Source organism: Cryptomeria japonica, chromosome 10, assembly GCF_030272615.1.
Source record: "Cryptomeria japonica chromosome 10, Sugi_1.0, whole genome shotgun sequence".
Taxonomy (NCBI): domain Eukaryota; kingdom Viridiplantae; phylum Streptophyta; class Pinopsida; order Cupressales; family Cupressaceae; genus Cryptomeria; species Cryptomeria japonica.
Genome location: NC_081414.1, coordinates 867,977,808 through 868,000,426, shown reverse-complemented (window position 1 = coordinate 868,000,426; position 22,619 = coordinate 867,977,808). Strand labels below are relative to the sequence as shown.

The following is a 22,619-nucleotide window of genomic DNA, read 5'->3' as shown; positions in this document are numbered from 1 at the left end:
GGGCATCACACGTCCCTAGGGATGCCACCCTATCAGGCATTATATGGCAGGCCTTGTAGGACACCATTGAGTTGGGACCGCATAGAGGACAGAGTTGCTATTGGTCTAGAGATAGTTCGGGATATGGAGCAGCAGGTGGATTTGATTAGGCAGCGTATTAGAGAGGCACAGGATAGACAGAAGAAATATGCAGATGCAAAGAGGGTTGATCATAGGTACTCAGTTGGAGACAGAGTCTTCTTGAGAGTGCGACTGCATAAGAGTCCAATCTGTTATGGAAAGGGTTCTAAGCTCGCACCCCGATTTGTAGGACCATTTGAGATCCTTGAGAGGATAGGGCCAGTTGCCTACTGTCTAGCATTGCCACCTAGCCTGTCACGCATCCACGATGTGTTTCATGTTTCAGTTTTGAGGAAGTATATCTATGATGAGTCTCATATTCTAGATTGGGATGCCTTGCAGGTGGAGTTGGACGGGCAGCTAGCTTTGGAGCCCATTCGCATTTTGGCACGCTGGACGCTGAGCCTTCGAGGGTGAGAGCTGGACCAGGTTAGGGTCCAGTGGGACTGCTATGATGAGGTCACAGCCTCATGGGAGGATGCAGCACTTATGAGATCACAGTACCCCCACCTTTTTGATGAACTCCAGGAGGAAGTTCATGCCTAGAGGGGGAGGGTGTGAGGCCCTACCCTGATTCAGTTTGACATTTTCAGTTATTTGCATATTGAGACTATTATGGATGCTTTATTTTATGCTTTATGGACTTAGAACTTATATGGTTCCATGGTTTGGATCACACTGACATATGTTGATGCTTTATTTCATGCATGATGATTATTAAACTTTAGATATGTTACTAGAATAGAATTACATTATGATGGTGAATGTCGTTATTGGAAATTTGCAGGATTTTATTTTGATGATAGAAAAATGATGCTTATTTATGAGTGGTTCAATTTTGGATAATTATGTTAATTGCTTATGTGAAATTGAATTTGAACAAATGAGATATTGAATTATGGTTGCCAAATGTATGAGTGTTTGATGTGAAATGGAATCCATGTATTTGATTATGTATAAATGTGATTATTTGGAATTACTAATGTGTTAATTGAGATGCGCAGGAAAATTATCCATGTGACCATGGAATTTATATGGAGAACCAAGCCTAGACCAATGTGCGTTTGTTAAGCCGGGAGTTGTCTATTTGGAGAGACAACACCCCTTTGTAATGTATTTTATTTGTGAAGTGTATAATGCTTGAGTGTTAAAATTAATTTATATGTATATGTGTAATCCTACAAGAGACAAATTCCATGTGTGATTTTTATATTGTATTTTTATTGTGTCACTTGACACATGTGCTGATTAGTGTCATTTATTTTGACTTGTCTCTTGGAGGGAGTTTTGTTTCTACCAAAGCCATTCAAAAAACATGAGTGTGGTCCCAAATTTGCCTTGGGTAGGGAGCCTTGGGAGTGGTCAATTCAAGTTTGACCCGTAGGTAAACTTCAGCTGGGTTTCCAAAGGGTTTAATGGACTCCTAGGGTAAGTTTTAGGGCTTTTCCAAAGGTCCAAAGGGTATACCTATGGGTTAGGGGTATTTTGAAACATGTGGCTTCTCCCATGTGACTATTTAGTCACTTCAAAAAGTGGTGTTTCCAAGATGAACGAAAATTCAACTTAGAAAGTTCTTCCTAGGATAGAGAACCTACCTTTTAGATGTCAAACCCTCTTCCCCATCTTCTTCCACCTTTTCCCTTTCCAATTTTGGTAATGTGTAAGAGTTTGGGAAGGGCAACCAATGGGAACTCACACCTCACCCAAGGGGTTGGGAAGTGTGTGAGAGGCCTTCTTAGGCAAGAATTTGGAGACTTAGTGAGTAATCACCCACTCTCCATTCTTGGAGATTATGCTTGTTTTGAAAAAGTTAGTAGGAGATTAGCACTTTTGGTGGAATTTGGAGAAAGTTAGTGTGGAATTGGGCAGCTCATCCCCAACTAATTTTAGCATACCTATTGGCAGAATAAGGTTGGTTACTTCTTACCTCCTCTTGTTATGTTGTATGTGTTAGTTATGTTGTTTTGTTGTAGAAAAGAGATGCTTGTAAAGAAATTGTTTTATGAAGTTTTTGTGTAAGCAAAGAATGTGTAGTTTTCTTTTCTATGTGTTTTGTTTTGTGTTCTTGTTGTTTTGGGAGTGTCCAAGATCTCCTACTCTTGGGAGGGTAGGAAGATCTTGGGGTGGAAGGAGTATGACAGCCATGGGTGAGAGGCTCTCCTTATGGAGAGTGATCTCAAGGGTGTTCCTTATGACCCTTGTTGCATAGCCTTGTGTATGCATTTGGGGGTCATAAGGGGAGTAAATATGGCCTTGAGCCTTTTGGGGGGGCATAAGGATTGTGGGAGTATTTTGTTGCATTTGTATTGCCATGAGGTGGCTAGTGTTGTGTTTGGCTTGCAAATCTCCCCATTGGTACTTGGTCCACTTCCACCCATGGAAGAGTCACCATGAATGTGGTGAAAGTGTAGCTTGGATGGGAAATTTGTATGTTGAGTGTTTTCCTATTGTTTGTGTAGAGTTTGCTTGTTTGTAACCTGTCTAGTGCTTGTTTCTCCAAGCTCGGGGGTGGCTTCTAGTAAGCCTAGGCTGGGAGGTGAGCTTCCCATGGTCAAAAATGTGTTTTATTGCAGGTTGCATGGGAATGGGAAAAGAAGGATTAAATGAGCTATGTTGCTGTTTGTGTTGCAGAAAAATGTTTTAAAAACAAAAGAGAGAAAAGGAAAGATTCAATGTTGTAGTGTCTAAAAGGAGAATGTGAGCATTTGTAGTATTTACTTTCAAGAAAGAGAAAGAGTGGTACTATTTTCAAGTTACTATGTAGAGAAGAAACATTGTTGGGTTTTCAACCCATTTGTGTTCATGTTTATTTTGTATCCATAATTTACTTGATATCTACTTGATAATGAAATACTTGATGTTTTCCCTATTTTAGTGGTTGCAAATGGAAGAAGTAATGTATTAGATTGTATGAAAAATTTATGTTTTACAAAGGAAGAGGAGTAAATGCATTTTATTGTCTAGTATTCTGCAAGTAAATGAAACTATGCTGCTGTAAATTTCATTAAAAAAAAAAAACAGTCCATTATTTTTCCATTTATTGCAGCAAAAGAAATTTATTAAATTAGTCTATTCTTTGCCAAAAAAAAAGGGAACATTTAGCTTTTAATATTATCATTTTGTTACAAAAATAGAATATAGATTTGGAAATCCTTTTTAAATGCATTATGATGACTTACATTGATATTAAACTCAAAAGGAAAGTCTATGTGGTTTTATATAAAAAAAAAGGGGTAAATGGTAGCAAAAGAGATATATATTAATACTTTTAGCTCCTTAAATGTTGTTTGGATATTCTGATTTATACAAAAAAATATTAATATTCACAGCTCTGATAATACTAATATACAGAAAAGGAAATCTGATAAATTTATTAAACAAGTCATCTAAAAACATATAAATACATATATATAAAAATATATATGTATATATATATATATATATATTTATATATATATATATATATATAAATTTATAGATAATATATAATAAGGAATCTGCCATATTTCAAAACAACAAACTATATCTATCTCTCCTTTTGTTTATATATATATATATATATATATATATATATATATATATATATATAGACATTTGCATTTAATATAAAAATGAAAATAAATGTTTTTTTAATATCGCGTTAATGTTTTTTTTTAAACAAAATAGGGAGGGTTATAATGGAGCCGAACCACTGTGTACACAGTGGCCGGCGGTGGCGCGGGAGGCGCCCGGCCGCCACTGTGGTTACCCACAGTGAGCGGTGCCCGGCCGCGCTGTGGGTAGCCACAGTGGCGCCCGGGGGGGAAAACCCCCGCCCACTGTGTTCCCTCCGCTGTGTTTAAACCTTGCGCCGCTGCGTTTAAACCTTGCTCCGCCGTATTGTAACTTTGCTCCGCCATATTGTAACTTTGCTCTGCCGCCCCCTTTTGCGCTCCCTCTCCCCCGCTCCACCCGCTCCCCACTCCTTGCTGCGGTTTCAACCAAGGATAAACAATCTCTGTCGGGTCTTCCTCCTCCCTTCCTCCATCGCGATAACCAAACAAACGCATAAAAATAATAACAGGGGAGGGTTCGGCTGTGGGTTCGGCCTGCGCGCCCCCCCCGTGGCCGCCGACGCGCCCTACACTCAACACACAAACACACAGGTTTCAAAGATAAAAGAATAAAGAAAGGAAGGGTTTGGTAATAACAAATTCGCCCTAACCCTAGTTCAGGTTAGGGCAAGCACACACACAATTTAAAATAAACATGTGAGTGTCGGGGGGGAGAAATAAAATTATTTAAGTGGGTTTATTCAATAGTGAAATAAAAGCCCCACCCTTTCTCTAGGGTGGATTTATAAACTTAAATGTAAATTTCCTCTTTAGAATACATCATTAAATAAAAATATACAAATGAATATATATATATATATATATATATATATATATATATATATATATATATATATATATATATATATATATATATATATATATATATATATATATATATATATATATATACAGAAGAGGATTAATTTTAGTACTTATGGGCAAATAAATTTGTTAGATGTAGTATTAAGTTTGAGTTTTTTTTTTAAAAACATTGGGCAAATGTAGAAGAAAATTTATAAAAAGGATTTTATTACCTAGGTGGATTAGATTTAAAAAAAAATAAAGGGGTGTAAACACTAAGTTCTATGTAGGGCCAAGAGGGCCAAATTAAGTATAAGATTATAAGGTAATTTTAAATTATGGGGGTTTCACTTAAATGAGGTGTTTTAAATTACGAGGATAATTAAACTTAGAAATCCTTGCGGGTTAGAAAGATAAGATAAATTTTAGAACGTTTTAAATTGAGATTTAGCATTATACTAGAGATTTTAATTATTTATTAATGAAGCTTAGCGATTACCCTTTTTGGAGAAATAATAGCTTGTTGATAACTTAGTAAACCTTGTTCCCAATTGAAATTTAAGTACTCGATTTATACAAATATAGTTAAGACCAAACCAAAGTTGCTTTATTTTAATTTAGTAAGTCGTTAATTAGTTAAGTATTTAAAAAAAAAAAATTTCCGTTCGTGCCCAAAAGTTGGGCATGACACAAGGTCGGCTAAACCCTCAACTAACAATTACAAAATTATATCATACGATACAAGGATTGACCACCAGACCAAGATAATGATTTACATGACATAAATGGGGCTAATTCAAATTCCCAAATGAATAACTCCACTAGAAATCACGTCAAGATCAATCACAACATGCTACATCACTAGAAAAGCCACATAACATGAAAATCATCATTAGTTGATGAAAACAACCAAAAACTTGCACAATGATTAATGTGTATCACAAAAAAAATAGGACATAACTAGCAAACACCAAAAAGCATGTTAGAATCATCAAAAATAGATGTACCAATGTCACTTATCAAATCTTCATCGATCAACATCTGAAAGCCAAAGAACACAACCAATCAGCAACTGTCACAAAGAAAGATAACTTGTAAAGCACCAAATCATGAACCATCTGAATTCAAGATACAGAAGACTATCCCAAACAATATCCCAAAAATTCAACACAATATCTAATCACACTAGAATATATCAAAGGAAATATTGAACTCTGCAAAATAGTGATCAAGAAAACTACACTACAAACTAGATCATAAGATCTTCCCAATGTACAAATAATAGAGCAATACACATGTATATGTTGATATCAATGAAAACAACATATCTTAGTAGAAAAAATGAACAACAATATCCAATAATCTCCATATTTAGCATTCATGACAACATATGAATGTGAAAAACAATCGATGCAAAGAAAAAAGATATCTCCAACAAACTTCCCCTAAAATTAGGATATATAAATCAGTTTTTCACTTGATCTCTCTCCTCCCTTGAAAGCAATGCCAAATATCTCAAATAGATAATCAAACTTACTCTCCCCCTTTGAATATGAAACATGAATCTCTCTCCCCAAAACACAGACTACTCCAACAAAGGAGCAATACCAACTTACCAATCCAAATAAAAAGATAGGACTCTAAAATCCACTGGATTGATGCAACCCAATGCATCTAGTTCAAAACAATACGGGTAGATACTACCAACTTGTCTCTCAAATAGACAAATGTATCTATAGGGGAAGGTTTAGTTAAAATATCACCATTTTGTTCCTTTGTAGATATATAGTCTAGCTTCACCTTCTCTTCACTGACTTTCTCTCTCAAGTAATGATTTTTGATTGACACACGCTTACTCTTTGAATGTTGCACTAGGTTCTAACATGCTAATAGCACTATAATTATCATAGTATATGATAATAGGATCATCATAGATAACTTTGATATCTTTCAACATTTGCTTTATCCAAACTACTTGAGTGCAATTACTAGCAGCATCAATGTACTTTGCTTCAACAGTAGATAAGGACACTGAATCTTGTTTCTTACTAGCCCATGAAACCAACTTCTTACCTAAAAATAATTATCCACTAGTAGTGCTCTTCTGGTCATCAACATCACCAGCCCAGTCTCCATCAGTGTAATCCCATAACATGAAACCATCATTCCTTGGATACCACAAACCATAATCTATAGTTTCCTTCAAGTATCTAAATATCCTCTTCACAACAGTGGCATGACTCTCTTTCGGATCAACTTGATATCTAGCAACCATACAAATAGCATCCATAATATCTGGTCTATTCTGAGTAAGATATAGTAGTCCAGCAACCATAGATCTCTACAAACTTTGATTAGATTTCAGAGATTCATGATTCTTAGACAATTTACAACCAATAACCATAGGAGTTCCAACTGGTTTGGAGTCATCTAACCCAAACTTCTTCACCAATTCCTTCACATACTTAGTTTGAGATATGAATATACCTTTTCGAGTCTATGAAATTTGTAAATGTAAGAAAATTTTTATCTCACTAATCATAGACATCTCAAATTCTTTCTGCATATGACCAACAAACTTCATACTCAAATCATCATCACCTCTAAAGATAATATCATCAACAAAGACTTCAACAATCAAGATGTTCTCATTTTCAATCTTAAAGTACAGATTACTATCAACGGTACCTTTACTACACTAGTAGAAATATTGCAAATAAATGACCAGGTGACTAAAACTTTTAGTCACGACAAGTAAAAATGACCAAATTCTAGTCATTTTTTTCAACACAACTATAAATGACTAAATAAATGACTAGTTTGGTCATTGGGTAAGAAACACAACTAAATAATTAATCACACAAATAAAAATGACTAAAAAATGACTATTACTCCTCTATTACAACTATACATCAAGTTTATGCTTGGACAACAATATTTTATGTGTGTGTGAGAGAGATTAAAGGTTTATATATATACATATACATATATATATATATATATATATATATATATATATATATATATATATATATATATATATATATATATATATATATATATATATACATACATATATATATATATATATATATATGTATGTATGTATGTATATATATATATATACATACATATATATATATATATATATGTATGTATATATATATATATATGTATGTATATATATATATATATACATATACATATATGTATATATATTCTAAGATAAATTTAATCAATTTAATTTTGAAGAACTTAAATATACACATCCCATTTAATAATTTTCTTACTAAAATTTTGACTTAAACATTTAAACTATTTTTTAAAATTATTTTTATTGTCTTAAATTAAAAATTAAGACAAAAGGAACATGCATTTTGGGTGGAGGTATGGCGGGAATGTAAAAAATTAAAAAATTTGGGTGAATGTTAAAATGCATGACCAAATGTTAATTTGCAAGGGCACATGTCTGTCGAGGCCAAGGGCATTAAATGTTTCTACGAGAGGTTGAATGCCTATTGTATCAAAAGAGCATAAGTAGTAATTGAAGAGGAGAGGGAATAGGGGGAGAGATTGTTGATTGTACATTCCAGAGAGGAGAGATTGTCTTGGTAGTCACCACAGATGCCATTGTTCCCTATAAATTCCTTTAATCTACAAAACTCCAGTTATGTAATATATTGCTCAAGCAAAGCCTGTTCTATTTTAAAAAATAATGGAAATCCTTTTGTATTTTTTTTATTTTTTATTTTTAATATAACCAAATCTAGGGTGTTTGCATGTTGATTAGTCTATGATGCAATAGGAAAGAAACCATCCCCCTACAAACACAAACTCAAATAGAAAAATACTAACAATGCAGAGATTCCACATATAAATCAATCTTCAATTGCAACAAGCAACAAAAAATTACAAATATGGCCTTTTAATGAACATCTTGATAGTGAATAGGACTCTTGTCCAGGCATATTGTGAAAAGCGAAACTATGAAGTATATCAATCCTTTATCCAACCTACAAACACTCATAGAGGTTGCAACAAAGAGATTATTTCTATAAAAACATTCTAAACACTCATACTTTTGAGAATGCTATTTTTTACCTTTGATATTTTGTTGATAAAGGTGGTGCTCAACTCTTTGTTCCGACAGGTAAATGGAACTAGAAGCTTTAACCTCACAAGTCACTTAAACTTCAAACTTGGACAAAGATGAAGTAATTCTTGGATCACAAGTGATTATTTGCTCTATTTTATCTGATTTTAATGTCCCACATCTTTTTTTGGTAGAATATTTATGGCTTAGTATGGGTTTGATATATGGTCTAAGGGTTATTATTATGATTTTTATTTGAGTTGGTGAAGGTCAAGGTTCAAATGGCTAATATAGACTCATGGAGACATGAGTTAGAATGTTTACTTGGAGAAATTCTTCTATAAAGATATGTATTGGTAATGTGAGGTAAAATATTATGACATCCTAGAGATTACACCTAATTATTAGAGCAATCACCTTGGCTTATGAATGATAAAATTCAAAAAGCCTTATCTTTATGTTCTTGATGAAGATTGGTCTTCCAATTGATTTTTGGATCACAAGAAAGTATAACTTTTGATGTTGGGTTGGTTACTTTTAGGTTTTAACTTCTTGATACCTATTTATTACATTTGTTCAGGCTTGAATCCTAGCCACAAGGGGAGCTCGCTAACCTCACATCACATAAAGCCTCCTGTAGCACGTGGTATGCCAACAATCACATCTAGAATGATTTGGGTCGAATGAATGCAAGGAACTCTCCAACCATAGACAAGAATGGGTTCACTGCTCAAGGATATCCTTCTTAATGAAGCAAGGAGAAAGATGATTACTTTACTATACAAATGAAACTGAGAAAGGAGGATAATAGAAGAAACAAGAAAAATAGACTATGTGAAAGAAACACATAAATTCTCATTGCCTTGGATCACCTGTAATTTGATGTTTCACTTTAGTTAACAAGTGGAAAGAGGAGTGCAACTTTATTATTTACTCTGTCTATTTGTTAGAAAAACAATGACAAATAAAATGAGCAGTTGTGATAAATCTTCATAAATGCGAAGCATTAGAGCCTACCATGAAAAACATTGTCTAATTTAAATGAAATATATGACAAGAATGAAACTTTCATTACCCTTTCTCATTAATGCTTTCCTCATGAACGATTTAAAACTTTGGCTAGTGATTGGCCCTTTACAATCATATGGTTGAGGTAGGGAGCTCAGTGGAGGATGGCATAACAGCCTTATAAATGCATTCAATGTGATAGATGTTGTAATAATAGGTGTAAATGTTCTTTCTATGGTGTAATCTTTACTAGCTAGACTATGAAAATCTAATATTTTATTGATGCTTATTTTACCTTCTTGCTTAGAATGAGGAGCAACCAATCATTAAAAGATGTTAATATTAGATGGTTGTGGAAGCCATTAATGTAAATATTTTATATGGCATTGGTTAGTTTCTTATAGCTTTAATATTTTGGTTAGTATATTCATTTTCATAGGTGACAATGGTACTATTGATGGACAGTGACATATTTGGTGAGATTGGTACCATAATGATAATCTATGCCTGGCCTCACCTTGTTGAGGTGGTAGACTCAACTGATGTCGTCATCTCAAATCTAACATTCCTAAATTCACCATTGTGGAATATACATCTAGTGTACTATAGGTTTGTGTTCATGTTAATTCCTTTGTTAGGTGGATGGTTTTTACATGCATGCCAAACCTTTGGATTATTAGTATACATCAATCTCAATGTAAACTCTTGTTGTCTATTTAATAAATATTTACCTCAACCAACATTATAATATTGTAACTGAATAATATCTATGGTGAATGCAACAATGTGCACAATCAAGATGAAACCATCCTTGCTCCATTGCACTCACCTAATACAAATGGAATTGATCCAAGTGACATGATTCTTATTTTATATTAACAAAGATTAAATATTCCAATATTTATGGATCTTTTTCTTATTGTTTTAGTACATATTTTGAATTGAAATTTAATAGTCATTTGAGAATTGAATTTTGAAATGTTATCCATAACAATAATACTATTAAATTGAATAAAGATTTTCGCAGAATGTGTATATATAGATATTGACTATTCATTAAAATTTATGTCTCTCATCAAAAATATTCTATATTTGGTCCATTTATTTTTGGTTGTTTTTGTAAGTCTTGAAATGTTTCTTTTACATTTTTCAAGTTATATAAACTCTTAAATTATCGTTACATTATCAATTTAAATGATGGAAAGAATATACCTATAGTTGTAATTAGTGCATCAAATGGTGGCATTGCACAGCTATGAGTGCACTTATCTACATTATTTTTTACTAATTGTTGTATTATATAATAAAGGAAGGCAACTGTCAAATACTTTTAACTTTGCTTAAGCTGATACAGACTAAAATTATTTATGAGCCAACAACTCCATACTAAAGGATCTGAAAATTGGATATGTTTATAAGTTTGTAGTTATAGATGTATATGTCATTGTCTATACATTTTGTTTTAAATGTATATAGTGTGCAATGATCTATGCATTCTTTACCACTATTTTGATCATAGACAATACTCTTTAATTCCTATGATAGTCATTACAAACTTTCTGAAATCTTGATTGCACTAAAATGATTTGTATCTCAAATCTAACCCTATCACAAGAACTACATTGTGTAAGTTTATTGGCTGTATTATTATGATAATAAATACACTGTTCTTGAGTAATGACTCATGAAGTTTTCATCACTGTAACACTACATTCATGCTTTGGAATTTCCTTAAAAGAATGGACAACTATAGGTCTACTTAGTTAAATTGTAATGGCATTCTCTCATGCTCTTATGCCATTGTTTGATCTAGATCTTCTGCTGCTACATACCTCTATTACATTTTCACGAGGTTGTCACATATCCCCTTACTTGGTTGTCAAAATCTCTGCTCCCATGCTCTTATGTCATTGAAGACATTCTCAACTTGGGACTTAATCATTTTGTTCATCTTGGGTTTTCATTTGGGCCAAAGACTGCCGATTTATTCTATATCTCATACCTATTGATGAATACAAGAACTCTCCCTATTTGTATACTATGATTGCCCTATGATTTTGTAAAAGACATTACATTGTACTTTGAGGTATCATTGCCCTTCGAAAATTTAGTTCTTTCTTGACTATTTATTCCATCTTCATTCTTTGTCCAATGCACTCTAATCATATACCACTTCTACAGTAATATCACCCATAAGACTATGGCTCCTATACCTAGATTGATAATGCCTTAGTGATCTAACTATCCCTTAATCGAATGCTCTTGTATCTCTATTTTTGTTAACTTGCTAAGGGTTTATCTTCGTGCTACTGATCATGTAACTGCTGATTGATACCATGCATCTACTTTTTTGATTGATAGTCATGAATAATCATTTTAATGTCACAATAACAACCATGTAAATCAATAACACATGTTTTGATATTGTAACTTTGTGTGAAGACCCTGTTGTTCTCAGTGTTTGTTCTTTATAATCCTAAGATCTTTGGACTGTGTATTTCACTGTGACTTTGTCCTTCTGACAATGGATATATTCTTTCAAGGATAGCTTGTTTTCTATCTTACTACTTCCATGGCACAAAATCATTGCAACACTAAACTACTAAAGGAGAACCTTCAACACATGTTTCATTCCTCTCAAAAATATCTTCTTTAATCATTTCACTCACTTCTATACCTCTATGAGTGTTGCTATAAGTATTGTCTTTGGCAATATATTATCTTTCTATCATTATAGGTATCTCTGTCATTGTTTGGCTGCAACTATCCTTCCATTTTGGGTGCTCATGGAGTGTAAGTTTTTCCTAATGGTTGTGTTAATTCACTCTCTATTTGATGGTTGCTTCTTCAAATTACCTTTGCAGTATGCTTGTGGTAATGCAAATCTTTGATTTCTTCAGAATTAGGCTATCTCTATGCTTTTCACTCTCTTTCCTTGACATCTTTTCAGTGTCAACGTATGACTCTCCTTGAATAATTTTTGGCCTTCGATGGTTTTATATTCCTTGTCAACCTTAAGCTCATTGTAGCTGCACTTTGTATTCCTTTATGGGGTTATGACTTGTCTTTGGCAACAAACTATGTCTTTATGTCTCGGACTGCACCTACTCTTTTGAATTATGTCTATGATACTAAAAATGCGTATCTACTATGGATCTAGACTGTCCTAGACTGGGATCTTCTTTTGTGACTATGGCATGATTGGTAGAGCTCCTCCTTATGCACTATTGTAGCTTTCAGAAGTCCCAATGACTTTGATTTTCTCGTATCCTTTATTGTATCTTTGGCATTAAGGTTTGGAATCATTATTTAAAATATTCCATGTATTTACACATTCTTGACTACAAAACCATTGGCTCAAAAACTACCCTTAATCTAATCTTGGCACTCCTTATTTGATCAAAACAACCATTATAGAAAAACAAAAACCTTCAAATATTGCCCTTTGGACTGGTGAATATTTCTTCAATATCAAAAACTGGGTTTTTACGAAATTAATGGGTTTTTTCACTATATATCTTTCTAATCTCTGTGAAAAAATCACAGTTCCTAGTTCGTAATTGTAGAGATATGCATGAAACATGACTTCTTCTTGATTTTTCCCTATTATTGTTTTTGTTTTGCATTTAATGTCACCAATACTTGGTTGAAAACCTAAAAACTTGAAGAAGTGTTGAATCTTGTCTTCATGAAAGTTCCCTTTAATAGCCTATGATTGCTCTATGCTATTTTTAATACCTTCATTTAATCAAAATATCCTCTCATGATAGCATAGGATATGGATCCTCTTAGGCTGGTAATGTGCTTTGTATAAGGACCCTGCTATCATCAACAAGGACACTAAAAAAAATACCTTTCTCTTAAACATCCACTGTTAGAAATGTTACAATGATGCTCAAACTAATTATTAAATTTTGTGAATTGTATCCTCTTTTAGAGATGAAATGGTCATTCTAAATAATGAATGATTTGCTAAGAAATCTAAGAAACCTACAAAGTTTTCTAACCTCCTTTAACGTTAAAAAACATAACATACAAAGAGAAGAGCAAAGCTTGATAGTAACATGTAGTGCCTTGTATTAATAATGAAACATCTCATAAATAGAGAATTTTATGGTGGAAAGAGCCTTGAATAATAAAGGAGCAAGTAAAAGCAATAGGTTTATAAGTTTTGAATGAACCTCCCAACTTGTTGAATTTTACTATTGTTGCTTATTAACTCAAAGCTAATTTTTCTTTATAATGCTTGATGCTCTTTGTATTCTCTTGTCCCCTAACTATTGTTCCTTAGCCTCCACCAGTACTACACTACACGATCTTGGATATCCATCATTAATAAATGTTGCTCTAACTTAATGTTTCTTTAAAGGTTTTTCTAAAAATATGAAATCAAAATCGTATTTAGCATTTCTCACATAATGAAGACTCTTCCCTTTTAATTTGAGAATACTAACACTACAAATCATTACTCAACATTAAATATCCCTATATTGTGTAATCCTCAAGACTCCTTTTGACATTTTACCACATTCTTATAAAAAATAAACCTTTTGACTGTAATCTACAACTTTACTCATAAACAAATAAAGAATATAACCAAATGGTGTTTTAAATGCAAACCTTAGGCAATTTAGGATTAAGACCAAAATTGGATAATAATGACATGCAACTTTTCTAGAACCAAACTAACATCCAAATTGCATAATTTTGGCTGCAAAAATTTAGCATTACACAAACTTCTAAATTTACCCTCTCTTATATATGAACATTTCTTTTTGCTAATTTATGGAAATACATTATAAGAATGTGAAAAGGTTCCACTAGGATTACTACAAGTCCATATGTAATTTAAAACTATTATATGTTCATTGAAGGTGACTTTAATTTTAATGGATTTGAATATATAGGTATACCAGTGCAATTATGGGTATATGTAATTAAACCACGTGATGTGTACTTAGGTTACTCCATAAATAAAAGAGAGCTAAAGTTTTTCATCATCAACTAGAACTCAATATTTTTTCATGCGATTATAGTGCTTGAGCATATTAGTTTTTTTGAGTTTTCTTAGCCAATATTCTTATCGAAATTTTGAGGGCTTATATGACATATTTCATATTTTTTAACATTGTCAAGGCCTTTGACCTAACACTAGAGGTTTTTGTTTATGTTATAAGATTATAGACAAACAAAGAGTGCATTCTGATACAAGAGAATTGAAGGAATTGGAGTGTGATCATCAATAGGTCTATTAAATGTTGCCGAGGGGATACATCATAAACAGAAATAGAAAACAACATTTTTTTTCAAATTTATCCATTACCTCGACAAGTAGCCTAAACAAGTATTTATGTATGGATATTTTAGGAATAAAAATAGTGGTTCCATGTTAGGACTATTATTGTTAGCATTTTTTAAATTTGAGCTTTTGGATTCTGCAACAACAACATGTCTTTCTTGAATGCATCAAACTCTCTAGGCATATAAATGAGGAGTTCATATTGAGACTAAAAATATTTTCCTAATACTAAGTGTTTGTTTTACACAAGGACATATCCTCCTGGGATACTTCCTACATAGAGATTGACCATGTCAAGTTCATGGTATTAGCTAGAGGAATCTGTCCAATCTAGGTAAGGAGATGTGACAAAAAAATAATTAATTCCATTATTTTGTTTATTTTTAAACAATACACATTATTTCAAATTAACATATAGTGGCTTTCAAACCAAAAGTCTGGTACTTACTATCAACAATTTTTTTGGGTGCATTTATTTTCCATGTCTTTAGCTCTTGGAATGAAATCAAGCATCAAACATTATTGGATAATTTTTGTTGTTTCTCAAAAAAGAACTAAAGTTTCTAGACCAAAAAGTATTTTTCTTACCAATAGTAAATAATAATTATTTATGGTTATATGTTTAGGACTTGGAATTAGATAAGTATTAAAAAATATCTGAAGACAAATATTTCTACTAACTTTTTTGTTTCTCTGCGCAGATTCGAGCTCAAATGTTTGCATTGAAAACTATTACATAAGCACTCATGATGATTTGATCTCAATCAAAAGGTTTTGGGATGAATATGGTATTTCCTATGGGCATCCTAGTTCCAATATTATCATTCCTCATGTTACTAAAGAAACACCCACAAGTGTTGGCCTTGTTCTAGGAAATGAGATGTCTGGGGGAATTGCGAATATGCAAGTTGAAAACTTTAATGTATATAATTCAAGATATGGTATCAAGTTGAAAAATGCTCTATATCAAAGATATCTTCATATCCAAGGCGACATTGAAAGATGTGCAAATTGCATTTTCTTTTACAAGGTCTTGTGGTGACCATCCTAATGATGGCTATGATCCAAGTGCCCTTCCATATGTTGATAGAATAATCTTTACAAACATTGTAGGAGATAATATCAAAACTGGAGGTTACATAGAGGGAATCTAGAAAGCTCCATTCACAGAGATGTGCTTGTTAAATATTTCCTTCAATGTCACTTGAAAATCTACCTGGAACTGTTCAAATGTTTATAGATTCTTAGAGTTTGTCTTTGCATATTAATTTGTTGTTGGTAACCAAGAGCTAGTATCTTAGATTTAGTTGTAGAACTCTATAAATTATGTGTAATGCTCTTATTGGCTTTGATACCATCATGTATAGCATCATTTTTAAATTAATTTTGATACCTCCAAGGTAATTTTTGATTTGTTGGAAACCTCATCATATTCAAATAGACTTGTTAATTAATAAGATTAGATAGTCATCGATAAATCTTCTAAATGTTAACTTGCAATTTGGAGGATAGTAGGAATCACCTAGCTAGATCTTGTGTTGGTCTTCTAACTTTGAATTATATTTACAACTGAACTAATACAAAGTCCAATTGCTCTGGAGTGGCATGCTATATACTAATAGAGGTTAAATCTCCACTTGAGAGAAACAACAAAATGAAATGAATAAAGTACATGCCTTGCAAAGTAACAACTTATGTAGATTGTGAAGACACTGGCATGATATTTTGGAAACCAATGAATAAAAATGACTAAATATACTACCAATTGATGATAATTAATGATTACAATGAGTAAATAAATGACCACTTAACAACAATCAATGACTAAATTAATGACTAAATATATGACTAAATAAATGACAACCATGACTAAATAAATGACCAGTTAACAACAATAAATGACTAAATTAATGACTAAATATATGACTAAATTAATGACTAAATAAATCACTACCATGACTAAATAAATAACCAATTAACAACAATCAATGACTAAATTAATGACTAAATCAATGACTAAATTAATGACTAAATAAAAGACTAAATCAATGACCAAATAATGAGTAAATCAATGACCAAATTGATCAATCAAAACAACCAATAAATGACTAAAAAAGTTTATTCATATATTTGGTCACGTGATTAATGACTGGCAATAAACTACTAATGGTCACGTGATCAAATTTAGTCATTTATATGTAATTTTTGGTAGTTTTTTTAGTCATATATTGTTGTTTTTATACTAGTGCTAAATCCCAATTTCAACAAATATTTATGTAATCTAGCATACCAAGCTCTAGGGGCTTGTTTCAACCCATACAGATATTTCTTCAATTTACATACCATATCCCTATCATCTAATAGTTAAAATCCATCAGGTTGCTCAATGTAGACTTCTTTCCTCAAGATCACCATTCAAAACTGGAGATTTGACATCCATTTGATATACCTTGAAATCTCTATAAGTAGACTATGCAAACAACAATCTAACAACTTCAAGTCTAGCCACTAGAGCAAAAGCCTCCTCATAATAAATTCCTTCTTTCTGTGAATATCCTTTGCAAACTAATCAAGCTTTATTTTTGATAACTTCACTGGCTTCACTAAATTTGTTTCTGAGCACACATTTAATACCTGTATCATTCTTATCCTTAGGTCTGGGCACAAGTTCCCAAGTATTTTTTTTCAATCTGATCTAATTCATCTTCCATATCTCTCATCCAATTCTCATCTTTATAAGCTTCAACAACATCTTTAGGTTCAACTTTGGAAATCAAACATACTTCTTTAGTAGCTAAGTTTCTTCTAGTCATCACACATTTAATCTTATTACCAATAATCTGATTTTTAGAATGATTTAATCTTACATACCTCAGAGTCTTTTGATTGTTCTTATTTTCAGGTTCCTACACTTCTTCACCAATAGTAGCAACATCCAAGTTAATTGACTCTATTGGATTGTTCTACTTGGGCTCTTCAGTCTGAATATAAGATATAACAATATGTTGTCCATCATCATAACCACATGCTCTGATCTCTTTTCCAAGATTCTCATCCACCTTCACATTTGTACATTCTACTATCTTCCTTAATCTCTTATTGTAGCACTAGTAGGCTTTTCTCTTTGTAGAATATCCCATGAAGATACCTTCATCACTTCTAGCATCAAACTTTCCTATATCCTAGTCTCTCTTGATATAATGTTTTCTACCATAAACTAAGAAATATCTCACAGTAGAAACATGACTAAACCACAGCTCATAAGGAGTTTTATCGGTATCACCTTTGATATGAACTCTCTTGAATGTGTAAACAGAAGTGAAAATAAATTATCTCCAATAGATATTTGGAACATTCCCTTCAATCAACATAGTCCTTCGAACAAACAAGATAGTTATGTTCTTCCTTTTAACAACTTCATTCTATTGAGGGGTTCTAGAAGCAGATAGTTTCCTTCTAATTCCATTCTTCCCATAGAATGAATTGAAATCACCAAAATATAATTCTCCACCTCTATCAGATCTCAGACATTTCACCTTCAAAATAGATTCATTTTCCACCTTTTCTTTGAATATATTGAATTTGTCCAATGCTTCTGATTTCTCCTTTAAAAAGACAACCCATATCATCCTGGAATAATCAACAATTGGCATCATAAAATATCTATCTTCCTACACACTTATAACATTTTTTAGGTCCACATAGCTCAATATGCACAAGATCTATCAATCCAACATATTTATATTGTTTTCTCTTGAGAGAAATCATTGTTTTCTTACCCAAATGGAATTCCTTACATACCGAATTAGCAGGCTTAACAATCTTAGGTAGATCTCTAACATGTGTAGAACTTATCTTAATCATTGAATGAAATTTAACATGACACATTCTCCTATCCCACAACCAACTCTCATCAATTTGAGCAATCAAACAACTTTTCTCACCAGCATTCAAGTTAAAAATGTTACCTTTAGTCTTAGGTCCAGATGCAATCTCTATACCGGAGGCATTTAGGATATTGCATTTTCCTCTCTTAAATTGTAGATCATAACCTTTATCAACCATCTATTCAACACAAAAAATATTATGCTTCAAACCTTCAACATACAAGACATCATCAATGTTATGCTTACCATCAAAAGAAATAGAACCTCTCCCACAAATCACACAGGCTTTGTTACCTCCAAATCTAACTAGTCCACAGTCATACCTTTCCATACTCACAAATTTTCTTTTATCACAGGTCATATGATGTGAAAAACCACTGTCAGTCACCCATTCAACTTTCTCTTCAACTTTAGCAGCCAAAGCTTTCTCCTCAACTAAACAGCTAGTGGAATCAATAGCTAGAGGTACATCTTCCTTAATGGTAAGAAGTACACCTTCATCTCTTTCTATTTATTCATCTATAACACCTTCATCAGCAGCATAATAATAGTTGTTTTGATTCCTAAACTTATGGTTAGGCTTGTAAGGCTTATCATACTTGTCATGCTTCTCATATCTATCATTCCTAGCATGCTTATCAAACTTATCATGCCTATCATACTTAGCCATTCTCTCTGGGCATCTAGAAGAAAAATGTCCTATCTCATTGCAAGAGAATAATTTCAAGGGAAAATTTCCATCATACTTACCAGCTAGGTGACCATACGGATCTGTGTCACACTTTAGGATAACAATGCCTTTTCCTATCAAAAGCCTTTTGGTAGGAAGCATTCCGGTCAAAAAACTTCCGGTTAGACCAATTTGGTAGACATGCAATGCTCGTGTGGCAAGGGGTTTTCAACTGGAAATGTTTTGACTGAAAGGGTTCCGACTAGAACATTTTTTCCTGAAACCCCCTTGCGCTATATAAACCCGTAAATCCACTCAAGCCCCTTATTTTGCATTGAGCAGCTTGGAGTTAAGTGGGAGGGCGAGATGAGATGAACTTCAGTGATCCGGTGGAAAGAGCTTCGATGGTAAGTCGATTTAAAAAAATAAAATTTAAATGTATTTATTGTATCGTATTAATTTGTGTTGGTTTTTTTTAAATAGTTTTAAATTTATTTTTTTTGTATTATTGTATCATATTAGTTTAGAAAATTAGAAAATAAATACATATGTGTACATAAATACACACATACATACAAATACATACACAAGCATACACATACATACACATACATACACATACATACATACATACCTACATACCTATATACATACATACACATACATACACATACATACATACATATATACATAGATACATACACATACATACACATACATACATACTTGCATACTTACATACATATACATACATACAAACATACCTACCTACCTACATACATACATACGTACACATAAAATAATTATATGTACACCTTTGGAGATACACATACACATACATAAAATTACATACACATACATGCATAAACATACATACATAGTTCTACATACATACATACACACACATACATGTACATACACATACATAAATACATACACATACATACATAAATACACATAAAATATTTATATACACCTTAGGACATACATACACCTTAGGACATGCTATTAGGGGTTGTGTGTAGTCTTGAGGGGTCACACACTTAGGATGACACACGACCCCTGATAGCATATCCCGAGGTGTAGATATGTATGTGTATTTATACATCCTAAGGTGTATAAAATTATTTTATATGACCCCTTAGGACCACATAAGGCCACTTATGACACATGTGCACCCATTAGGACCTAAAAGGACCACATAGGACCAAATGGTGTTGTAAGGGGTCTTATGTGGTCCAAAGGGGTCACACATGTGTTCTAACATATGGGTGACCCATTAGGACCACATAAGGCCCCTTACAACACATGTGCACCCCTTAGGACCTATTAGGACCACATAAGACCAACTGGTGTCACAAGGGGTAGATTATGTGGTCCTAAGGGGTCACACATGTGTTCTAACACATGGGTGACCCCTTAGGACCACATTGTTGGAAATTGACACTCATTGGATTCATATTTTGTCATTGATGGAAACAAGATTCTATCGAATGCATATACCGGCATTGGAGGCATGCACTGGTAGATACAGACATTGGAGTAATCAGGGTCATCACCGACACCAACACTGGCATCTACATCCAACACTTTAGTGAAGCCGACACTAGTTTGGGATCCGAAAGGTTTTATTTATAAAATCATTTTGTAGCTATTATATAGAGCCAACATTGAATATCTTTTGTAATGTGTTGTAAGCTGAGATAAGGCATATTTTTTGTAAAGGGTATATAAGTCAGTTTGTTAAGTCATTTTGATATATAGGACAAGGAAGTAGAATAGTGTGATGCCAAGGATATGTATGTAGGTCATTTGTATGCAAAATTTATATCATGCTATGATGAGTACATGGTTTGTAAATAATTCTTGGAGGAAAGGAGATATTGGTAAAAGGGTTCACAGTTTATGAAATGGTACAAAACAGAGCTATAACCAAAACTTTTTTTGGCATTGCAAAATGCATTTTGTGAGTTCAACATTACTATTTTATCTCAGTAGAAGCTTGTAGTTAGTGAAACTCTTTTGTGTTGAGTAGTGTAATATCTTTCATATGGGCAGTGAATTGATATTGTGGGTCACAAATCCCGCCGTGGTTTTTCCTCTTTGAGGTTTTCCACGTAAAAAATTCAGTGTGTTTTGGTGTTCATTCATGTGGTTGGTTTATTTACTTCATGTTATATGTTTTTTCATTTACCGGTTTATATGTGTATATTGTAATAAGGTAAAATCTTATGTTACCGATAAAACACTGATTCACCCCTCCCTCTCAGTGTTCTTGGATTCCAACAATTGGTATCAGAGCTTGGTACCTCAGAGGAAGTTTAACAGCTTGAGGAAGATCCTGAAACCAAAATCATTGAATATGGCTATGGAGAAGCAACTTGAGATGGCACTTGAGGATTATGATGTTGAAAGGTTGAAGAACTTAAAGTAGCAAGATGAATTGAATTCTAATAAGGAATTCACTCTTGTTCTGGCAGAAAGGTTATCATCTACTCGAGCTAGGAGAAAGGAAATTTTGCAAAACTAGGATGATGAAGAGAAAAATGCACTTAAGGAACAATGTCAGAAGCCGAGTCAACAAAACATGCCCATGAAGAATGAAATGCAAGATCTAACTATGAGGATGTCAAAAGATATTGAAGATAGAAAGAAGGAGGAGGAAAATCTTGCTGTATCTTTGAAGAACAAATTTGAAGAATATGGCAGATTGGCTCATGAGAATGATATGTTAAAAAATGATTTGGTACAATCTTGGAATAATGAACAAGAGCTAGAGAGACAAATAATAACTCTGAGAAATGATCTGACTACTACAAGTGAGTATAAAGAAAAATTTAGGATTAGTGTTGCACAATTGGATGATTTATTGAAAAGACAAAGGCAGAGTGGAGATTTTAGAAGACTTGGATTTGTGCAAGGTAAAAGCTTCAGTACTACAAATAAAGATCAGACAACCGGTATGCAAAACTCATCAGATGAGAGGAAACCTATAAGGAAATCTAATGCTTACAAATTCAATGGTAGATGCTTTGTTTGTAATAAATTTGGGCATATGGCTAAACAATATAGAAAAAGAGCAAAACAAAACTCCAATTCAGTTCTTGGTCAATGCACAAATTGCAAGAAATATGGCCATAAGTTA

At 32.9% G+C, this 22,619-nt stretch overlaps 1 pseudogene; it reads left to right on the top strand.

The window, feature by feature from the left end:
• Positions 1 to 9,669: 9,669 nt before the first annotated feature.
• On the top strand, positions 9,670 to 16,071 carry LOC131065009 (probable polygalacturonase; annotated as a pseudogene).
• Positions 16,072 to 22,619: the final 6,548 nt, after the last annotated feature.